The following is a 10,297-nucleotide window of genomic DNA, read 5'->3' as shown; positions in this document are numbered from 1 at the left end:
AATAATAATAATAACTTGTTAAGATGATGTAACTCTTAATAAACAACATGTCAACTGTGTTAGATGCATGTCTAAAATATTCTGAGATGTGAAGCTTGTTAATAAAATTACAGCACAACTCAATTTGACACAAATGCCACATGATATCAAAAAACCCTGAGAGCCTATAGGACCAAGCCAAAGGATTTGTGCAGCATCCTTAACTATTCATCTCATCTTTTCATATACAAACAACACAAATAAGAAGACTAGAGGAAAATTAGAGAGCAGTTTCCACTGGGGATTGCCAATAAAGACACCTCTCTGATAGGAAAACAAAACAAAACAAAACAAAACATATGCTGGTATTTACAGAGAAGTCCCAAGGATGACATTTTCCTTTGATACGTATCCTCAGTCACTCAGTGCTAAACTCTTTACCCCTGGCTCTCCTCATTAGTGAGACTTAGGTACTGCATTATTCAGGTCGCTTTTATCATCCTCCAGAAAGCTCAGGTTAGCATGGGGGTGGGGGAGGGAGATGTTCCTTAAATGAATGTCTGTGATGAGACCAGAATTTATGATTCTACTTTAGTTCGAGGACTATCCGTGCATCCTATAAAGACACTATTGACATAGCATCTACTTTGTAAGGGTAGAGATGATACAGTTTTTGTAAATGCTACTGTCTTGAAAAGGATAATGGAAATCTGAAGGTACTATCCACATTTGGCAAATGTTATCTTGGAATCTTTTTCTTTATATCTTGTTCTTTTTCACCGATAAGCATGAATCATCTTCTCTTGCTGTTTCCTTTCCTTCTTTGTCTCTTTTATTACAAAATTAAAAATTAATGAACAGGTGCCTAAAACACTGTAAATTTCATATCTTGTTTGGGCTAATTATATCATCTGGCCTGCCAAAATGGTGTCATTAATGAGCTTACATTGCAGGAGCTTTCTAACCAATTCTTTGACACTAAATGAAGGACCCTACCCATATTTAAGGATCTGAAGCCTGAAGTTGAGAGCAGCTTCTATGTGAAAGATAGGTTGTTAGAGCTCTAGGCAATCTGATGCCCACATCTCTCCCCACCTCTGCTGTTGTGGCTGCTTTGGTATTAATTTGAATTGTGGAAAGACTCTCTGTGGTTCCCTAGGCTCAATTTTCTTCTTGGGTACTATGATCTCAGACCTGTTGCTGGTAGTGACTTCAAATCCATTTGAGGATTCCAGATCTATTCACAGACAGGTGTTCCAGGCTGCGCCATGGAAGTCGACCTTGTGGGACTGAAATGTTAAGCTGGAATCCTTTCGACTTTTATGAATGCAAGAGCTTGTCAGATAAGCAAAAGAAAAACAAGTGAAGAAACAGGATGCCATTGTAGGCCGTGAGCCGGGCTTTGGCGGTAATAGACGTAGCCATTATGTGAGCATAGTGCAGACAAGAAAACAGCAGAGTTGTGATTATAGACTAGAGTTAGTCCAAACAAGAACTGTGTTAGAATTTTGAAAGTTTTACCTTTTGAATGCCAGACTTACTACTTTAAATACTTAGATATATTTTTTAATGAGCATATAATCAAGATTTCCCACTACACATTTTACTGAGCATTCGTCAGATGTGAGGCATTTTACTTCTTGCTCTGGGGTTCTCAGAGGACTTGGTCCTTCTTTTCAACCATCTTACATTAAAATGAAGACGTATTAGAAAACAAATGCATTCATGACATAAAAATCCACTAAGTAATTAACAGTCAAGGCAAGGATGAAACAGAAAGATGTGGTTGGGCTGAACTGGATAATTCTAGTACAAATCTTGCTATAACACATGAAAAACTGAAGTATGGGGAAGTAGAGTTACTGCTTCAAGCAGAACAATGAGGTTTTGATAATAATTTCAATCATTTAAACTTAAATGAATCAAATATATGTATTTTAAAGTTCAATACAATCCAAAGGTTTAGAATTAAGTGTATAAAAAATAAAAGTAGGTCAAGAGCTAAATAATAGTTACATCTTATCTAATCTATATGCTTAACAAACTTGACACATGGCATAATTCAAATGTAGACTTAATCTGTTCTGATTTTATAGCAATACTTCTCTTTAATGTGTACCAGATTTTTCTTTATGTGTCTGTTTTAGTAAGTCTGTTTTCAAAGTCACTTCCCATTTCAAAATTGATTTAATCAATGATGCAATCTTTAAATGGTGAGTAAATTATCTGCTAACACTAAAGAATTTTATAGTAGATTTTATAATCTCTTGTAAAATCTAATATTTTTCTTCATTATAATTGAACTTAAGTAATTTATTGTGTAATTACTTGTTTAATGTCTGTCTTAATCCTACTAGAATATAGGTTCCATGAAGGCCCAAGTCTTGTCATAACACATAGAACAGGGGTCTCCAACCCGTGGCCAAAGGCCAGTACTGGTCTGTGGCCTGTTGGAAACCGGGGTCACACAGCAGAAGGTGAGCAGCAGGTGAGCAAGCAAAACTTCATCTGTATTTACAGCTGCTCCCCACTCCTTGCATTACTGCCTGAGCTCTGCCTCCTGTCAGATCAGTGGCAGCATTAGATTCTCATAGGAGTGTGAACCCTACTGTGAACCGTGCATGCTGGGGATCTAGGCTGCATGCTCCTCATGAGAACCTAATACCTGATGATCTGTCACTGTCTGTCATCACCACCATATGGGAGCGTCCAGTCGCAAGAAAACAAGCTCAGGGCTCTCACTCATTCTACATTATGATGAGTTGCATAATTATTTCATTATATGTTACAATATAGTAATAATAGAAATAAAGTACACAATAAATGTAATGTACCTGAATCATCCCAAAACCATCCCCCAACCCCAGTCCATGGAAAAATTATCTTTGGTGAAACTGGTCCCTGGTGCCAAAAAGGTTGGTGGCTGCTGACTTAGAATATTGTCTTCACACATGCTAGGTACTTGGTAGGTATTAATAAGGACATACAAATAAATTAAACTGATATTGATCATTTTATTATCATCATAATTATTTGGAGGACCATGATTATAACTAGGAGTAACAGTAAAGACTAAAATATAAGGGAAATCATACTTTCCTTTTTATTATAACCCATCCACCCAAAAAATGCCACTGATAAGAATTTGTTTTCACAGATGGGAGCCATCTAATTCCCAAGCCATGTTTACTCCTTCTAAAAGCAGAGCTTAGGAATCAATGATTGAGATGCTTTTCATGTGAGATGTCCCACCCTGTGCACAGTTGCTGAGGTCACTTTATAAAAAAATAAGTTTTCATGTCATCATAACCTCTTTTTTTTAAAAAAAAAAATTTTTGAGACAGGGTCACACTCTGTTGCCCAGGACTGGAATGCAGTGACGCGATCTTGGCTCATTGCACCCTCCACCTCCCGGGTTCAAGAGATTCTCGTGTTTCAGCCTCCCCAGTAGCTGGGATTATGGGCACCCACATCCGCCTGGCTAATTTTTGTATTTTTAGTAGAGACGGGTTTTCACTATGTTGGCCAGGCTTATCATGAACTCCTGTCTTCAAGCGATCCACCTGCCTTGGCCTCCCAAAGTGCTGGGATTACAGGCGTGAGCCACCGTGCCCAGCCACATGTCATCATAAGTTCTTTAAGGGGCGATCCTTTATTTCATATTACCCTAGTTAAATCTTACTCCCCATCATAGGTTTCCCTCTGTCCTAAATATCTACTATACACTCCATATAGTCCAGGGAAACAAAATATTGTGCTAAATTACAGGCTTGTACCGGAAAAGGGAAATCATCTGATTTCTTTCAGATAAAGATCAAAAGGTCAAAGTGGAATCTCAGATTTGACCCAGTCTTCCACTGACCTATTTAGAATCTTTATAGACCAAGTTCATACTTTTAAAAATAGTTTGGCACTTCATGCCTACATGTATGTGTGTGTGTGTGTATATATATATATATATATATATATATACACACACATATATATGCACACACACATACGTACACACACTTGTCTATATATATTTAGTTATTTTCTTATTCTTCATTTCCATAGTTGGTTGGTTTTCTGTACTAAATTTCTTTTTTGAACTGATGGACAAAGAATCTCTTCATTCCTGACTATATTTCACAGTGTCTCTCTCTCTCTTTGCTACATATAGCACTACAGATTGTATATGACTGTAGTATGTAGTCATGACATCACATAAAGGTTATTAGGTCTAAGGCATAGATGAGGCACTGGCATAGAAGTGAAACCATACATGGATAAATATTTATTATCAAGTTTTTCAATTATGTAAAAGCTTCCACAAGACCCTGTGATTCTAATTTTCAAGTACCTTATGATATCTGCTGTGAGTTTTTAGATATGAACTAAACTCAGCAAGTAAATCCATTAAAGTCTCTATTATATAAAGTACACCATGCAGGGTAAGCTGTTAAGATGAGGGACTTAGGGAAATAAAAAATAGCAGTTAATTAAGAATGCAAAAACATGAGAGCTAATTCAATTTTTATTCAGCAAAGAATCACTCTTCATCTGTTTCTAGTACCCATGAAACTACTGGAAAACATACTCTCAAAACTTGATATTTACTTTCTAAAATGCTCAAATATTTCCTATTACTACTTGTTTTGTGTGGCCAAGGGGAAAATTGGGAGTGAGTCCGTTTATTCCTTGCTAGAGACTATGATTTCAAATTTCAATTAAAATGAAATGAGCAGCACATTTATCACTATAAAGCAGGTTGTAGGTAGCAGCAATAGGCCTTCTTTCATTGCTATGGCAACTGGACTACATTGTCACGGCTACCTTGGCGCTACATGTAATTGTCAGTGTGTGAGCTAAACTGATAATGTACAATCAATACCCTGTAAGCCACAAACCACATGTTGAGCCTGAAAGAAAACCCAGAGAAAGCGAGGTAATTTATTATTATTTTTATAATTGTGGTCTGGGGCAGACACAGGCTATTATAGCAACCTATAAATTTTACTAGAAGAGAAAGAAAGCAAAAGTGGATTGTACTATTTGGACTAAATACCTCACAACATTAGGGTGGAATGATCATCAAATGGCCAGGGGCACTGATTGAGCATTAAAGAGAATAGAACGCAGTGGCAGTTGTGGCTGGGTGTTTGGAAAAACCAACAGCCCTCCACCTGAGGGGAATTACCCATGCAGGATCTTGAAATAAAGGCTCTTGGTCTGTCCAGGTTGGAGAAACCAAGTATATATTCACAATGTTCTCTGGGTATCTTCTTCACCACTGGCAAGCTCCCAGTTATTTGTTACAAACAAATAAAAGTGTCTCCTGCAGACACCAATTTGTGTGATTACATGAGTAGCAAGCATAAAGACAATCAGACCTCCTCATTTTCTCCACCCAGTCCTGCCCTTATTTCTAAGACTTTCCAAATTCTTAAGCAAGTGGTTATCAGACTTCAGCGTAAATCAGAATCATCTGGGAGGGCTTGTTGAAACGCAAATTGCCGGATTCCTCCCCTAGAGCTTCACACTCAGCAGGTTTGAGGTGGGAACTGGGAATTTGCTAATGCTGCTGGTCCTGGGACTACACTTTGAGAGCCATTGCCTGATACTCATCTCAGCAGATATTTATTTTTTAAAAATAATAATATCTCTCCAAGTAGATTAACAATACAGTGCAAACTGTGTGTTTTAAAAGAAAACTTCAAGCAGTGAAATGGTTCCACTAACACTGAGATAGTCTGTAATCTTGGTTCTTGGTCAAGTATTCTATTGTTAGTTCCAGGAAAGACCAGGGAGAATTTTTTTGTTGTTTTCTTACTCTTTGTATATGTCTAGTTAAGGAGCTTGAAATCTCATAAACATCTCTGAAAATAAGTAAAGAATGAGCAGCATCAGAATTATTGAAATAATAGAGAAGTATATCTTTTAGGTATAAAGAGGAGTTGAGAAGTGAGTGCTATCAGCAGGTGCAAGAAGAAGACAAACCTCAGAGATAAGTTTCTTAATCTATCAGTCTCATCATCAGCCTCATTTTAGAAATAGCTGCTAAGAGAAAGCCTTCCCTGTAGTAGAAAGAAAAGCCAGAAGACTTGTATTGGAAGGGTCCTTCACCAAGGAAAATGCTGAGTGGTAGGAAATCACTGAAGCAATTTGGACCTGGGCAGAGATTAATGATTTGGTAGAAAGCTGCTGACTCAATGACATTCACATCCCAGAGTAAAGTCATTTTATCACTTGGTTTCCAGTATCTGGTATGGTACTGAAGTCAAAATATGTATGTTTTGGAGATTATCAACAAAAGATATGCAGTTGAACATATGCATACATGTGAGAGATCATGTTGTCTTGTGCTTTCTCTTGTATTTTTAATCTATCCCCCAAAAAACAGAACCTAACAGCATGTACCTAAATTAGGTTTCATCTATTCAGATTTACTTTCAGTCTGAAGCAGAAAAAAATCATGGGCATGTTGCAAAAAATAGCAATAAATTAGTAACAATAGCTATAACTCAATCAAAAGGCTAGACAACAATTTGATGAAAGTAAACGTTGTTTTTTCATTCCTTTAAAACAATTTCTGTTCCACAGTACCACAGAAAATGTGAGGCGGTTAACAATAACAAAGTGAATATAATAGAGTTTCAACTTCCACAATAGTAGGCTAATAAAATGGTATTTTAAATTATCAGACAATTAAAAAAAGACAGAGACACTTGCCAAGACGCTTAAGGTTTATAAAATGAGCTCAGCATTTAACCACAGATGGTCATTACATAATTTTAAAAAAAATTGCATGTAAGTATTGGAACAGAGCAGTGTTTCTCAAAGTGCGCATCATCATCACCTGGGAGGGTATGAGAAATGCAACTCGGGCTGCCCAACCCCAGACATACTGCATCAGGAAACCTGGGTGGAGCTCAGCAAGCTGGGCTGTCTCCGGCCCACCCGCTGATGCCGATGTACTACATACAGGTTGAGGATATCAATGGAGCACCTTTCTCTTTGTCCCTGTTCTCTATTACTGGCCTTGATGAGAACAACTACATAGTCATTTTTTTGGTCACAAAGTTACTGGAAATGATGGACTATTCTTCAAACAAACTAGTAATAAAAAATAAAGATCTCAGATCACCATTCTTTATTTTACCTTTTTTCATGATCTTTTATATTCACACTCATTTTAATCTTGTTATGCTTAAGAAATCAAGAGTAACATTGATTAAAAAATCATTTTCCACAAAATTGAAAGCAGCTAACTATAGTATTTTCTCTCATTTTTGTTAACATTTAGCAATTTAAGATCCAAGTGTCCCCTTCCAGAAATTCACCCACTCCTCAAATGCTACAAGATCACCCTTCAAACGCAAAGGTATCAGAGAGAAAGACACCTGTAAAAGTTTCTTTTCCCCATTGAGACTATTTCTCCATAGATTAGGTTTAAATAATCCTCAGAAACCCTAGATTGCAGCCTTGGGTACTCAGGCTGTTTTAGAAGTTATTTTTTCCACATTCATTAACATTAATTTGTACATTTTATGACACAAAAACTTATCAAAGCATCTTAGCTGTGAAACTAACTAAATAAATATCCCCAGCATTCCCCAAATTTAGAGATTATTTATTTTCTCCGAGGGCTCATAAAAGTTCTGATGGCACATTTTCTAATTTTAAAGCATTTTCATTTCACACTTCTGAAAAACTTGAAGTCAGGAGTGAGCGGGTGGGTCTGTTTGAAGTGTGATTCACACTTTATGCTCTCTTCCCCCAACAGCTCATGCATATTTATAATGCCAACCAGACTTTAGGTTTTAAACATGCCAAAGAAAGGGACAATTTTAGAGGATAATAAATAATTGTGCTGTAGTTATGTAGCACCTTCTCTCCAAAATATCCACCCCGTTTACAAATGTTAACTCAACAATTTCCGAAGATAAAATTATAGATAAGTCATCCTCACCCTCATCTTAGCCTATACAACTCTTAAAAAATATTTTTCTCTAGAGCTATTTCAACAGTAACTTTTCTTTTCCAAGTCTATACCACTCCTTATTTCACTTAATGGTTCATGATTCATTTATTACCTAGTCCATGCATCCATCTCTCCATCCAACAATGCTTCATCAAAAAGACCATGATTGGGATCCTGTGATGAAGCCAGTGATAGGTGCAAGGTGTACAAAGAGAGAACTCCATCTTTCTGATGGGTGAAGACTCAGATAAGTAAGTATCAATATAAAAAGTGCAACAATTGATAAATAGATGGAATATTGAAGATGTGAATATCTAACTTGTTTTTCTAGGTCAGTTAAAAATGATATTATGAGGGTAGTAATATTTTAATTGAACATGAATGGATAGGAGGGAGTACACTAGGTTAATGAGACAGAATAAGCAATTCAGGAGAAAGAAGTAGCATAAGTATATTTGCAGAAGACTGAATGAGCACAGCATACTCAGGAAACAGCAAACAATCCAGCATGGCTAGAGTGCTGGTTGCATATAGCAAAATGGTGGGACTCAAGACTGAAATAATAAGCAAGGGATAAAGTGGGAAGAATCTGTACATCACAGAGGCGTTGGAATTTTAGCCTGTAGCTGGGTGATCACCTATTCAACACTATAGGCTAGAGGTTTTCTGTGCAAAAACTAGAGAGCGTGCAGCTCATTAAAAGGCATTCTAATTCAATTATTTAAAACATCATGCGGCTCCACAAAGCACACTTTCAGGTTTAGAATCAGTGCCTTTTTCTGATTCCTAAAGCTGTCTGGAAACCATAGGGAAAAAATAAGAGGGTCATATTATCAGATTTGCATTCAACTGGATGGAGATAGATTCTAGCGGAGTGATGCAGAAGGCAAAACTACCGGTTAAGAATTGCTATAACAGTACAGTTCCTGTTAATGTGGTTGGTTTGTTCACATATTCAATGGACATTACTGAGTATTAAAAGGCACAAAGCCCTGAGCTAAGCTCAGAATCAGACATTGTAATTGCTGTGATGAAAGTCCAATGCATTGCTTTGTGTTGGTTTGGTTTTGTTTTCATCTTCCTTTAGTTCATAAACTTCCTAAAGGAAGCAACACCTCTTTTAAATGCAATCATAAGCTTGCCTAAAGCGCTACTACAGAGTTGTGCATGCTTTGTGCATGCCACAAATGTGTGCTGATGATATTCAGTTTCACGACTACAACACTGTTTTGTAACTTAGCCAGGAAACAGAGAAGTGCTGTGATTTAAACAATGTGCTATCCCACTTCCTCACTGCCAGCAACAGAACCCTGAAGCTGAAGCTCTGGGCTTGGGTATCAGATGGCTGGGAAAATTCTGGAACTCAGTTATAAGCAGTGAAGACAGTTTCCCACTCTGAAGCAGCCCACGGTTTTCAAGGACGAAAACAGTGAACATGTAATTCAGCAGTGTGATACACTATGATGTACCCTTCTCATTATTCAGCTTGTGGATATAATTTGTTTAATGAAGTGAGAAAATGCACATTTACCTGCTTAAAAAATAAGATTTTCTATTCATTTATTAAAAATATCTCTACAAAGTTTACTAGTCATATGGATATAAATCAAATATAAAGCACATGCAATGGATCCTTGTAAGTTTATAAATTTTTCTCTGAAAAGGATCAGTGATAACCAAAATCTTCTAACATCTAATCAGGAACAACTCCAAAAACATTCTCGATCTCCTGACCTCGTGATCCGCCCGCCTCGGCCTCCCAAAGTGCTGGGATTACAGGCGTGAGCCCCAAAAACATTCTAAATCTTCTGTTCTTTATCCCACACTGATCTTGTTAAACTTAGTTTATGCTATGATTTATCTTCCTTATTTCAGGTCTTTTAAAAAAGAAATCTGAATTCTAAGTTATTTTACTTATGTATGTATCTAAAATTTGATTTCTTTTGCTTTCTCCGTTCCATATTTCCCTATTTCTTCCCTTCCTCTTCCCAATCCTTGGCAATCCAGATTAATAACCTGCATCATTCTTATCTTTCTCCATTACTATCTCATTTCCTCATTTAACAATACATTGTGGAAATATTTCTAAGTCATCTGCTTTAGATGAAGACAGATCAAGTCCATTCTGCAAAGTGACTGCATAATAGTCCCTGATAGAGATTTACTATAATTTACTTAACAATTCCATTTTTCTATTCATGAACATTTACTTAATCTTTCCACATTTTTTTAAACTACTGCAAAATACGATGCAATATTGGGTATGTATAGCTAGATACTGGTATTTTAATTTCTATGAGAGTCTCATAATTAGGATTGCTGATCAAAGCATATATATATATATATATATATATA

This window comes from Rhinopithecus bieti, unplaced genomic scaffold (genome assembly GCF_001698545.2).
Source record: "Rhinopithecus bieti isolate Rb0 unplaced genomic scaffold, ASM169854v2 scaffold_11380, whole genome shotgun sequence".
Classification (NCBI taxonomy): Eukaryota; Metazoa; Chordata; class Mammalia; order Primates; family Cercopithecidae; genus Rhinopithecus; species Rhinopithecus bieti.
Note: the sequence above shows the minus strand (reverse complement) of the source record.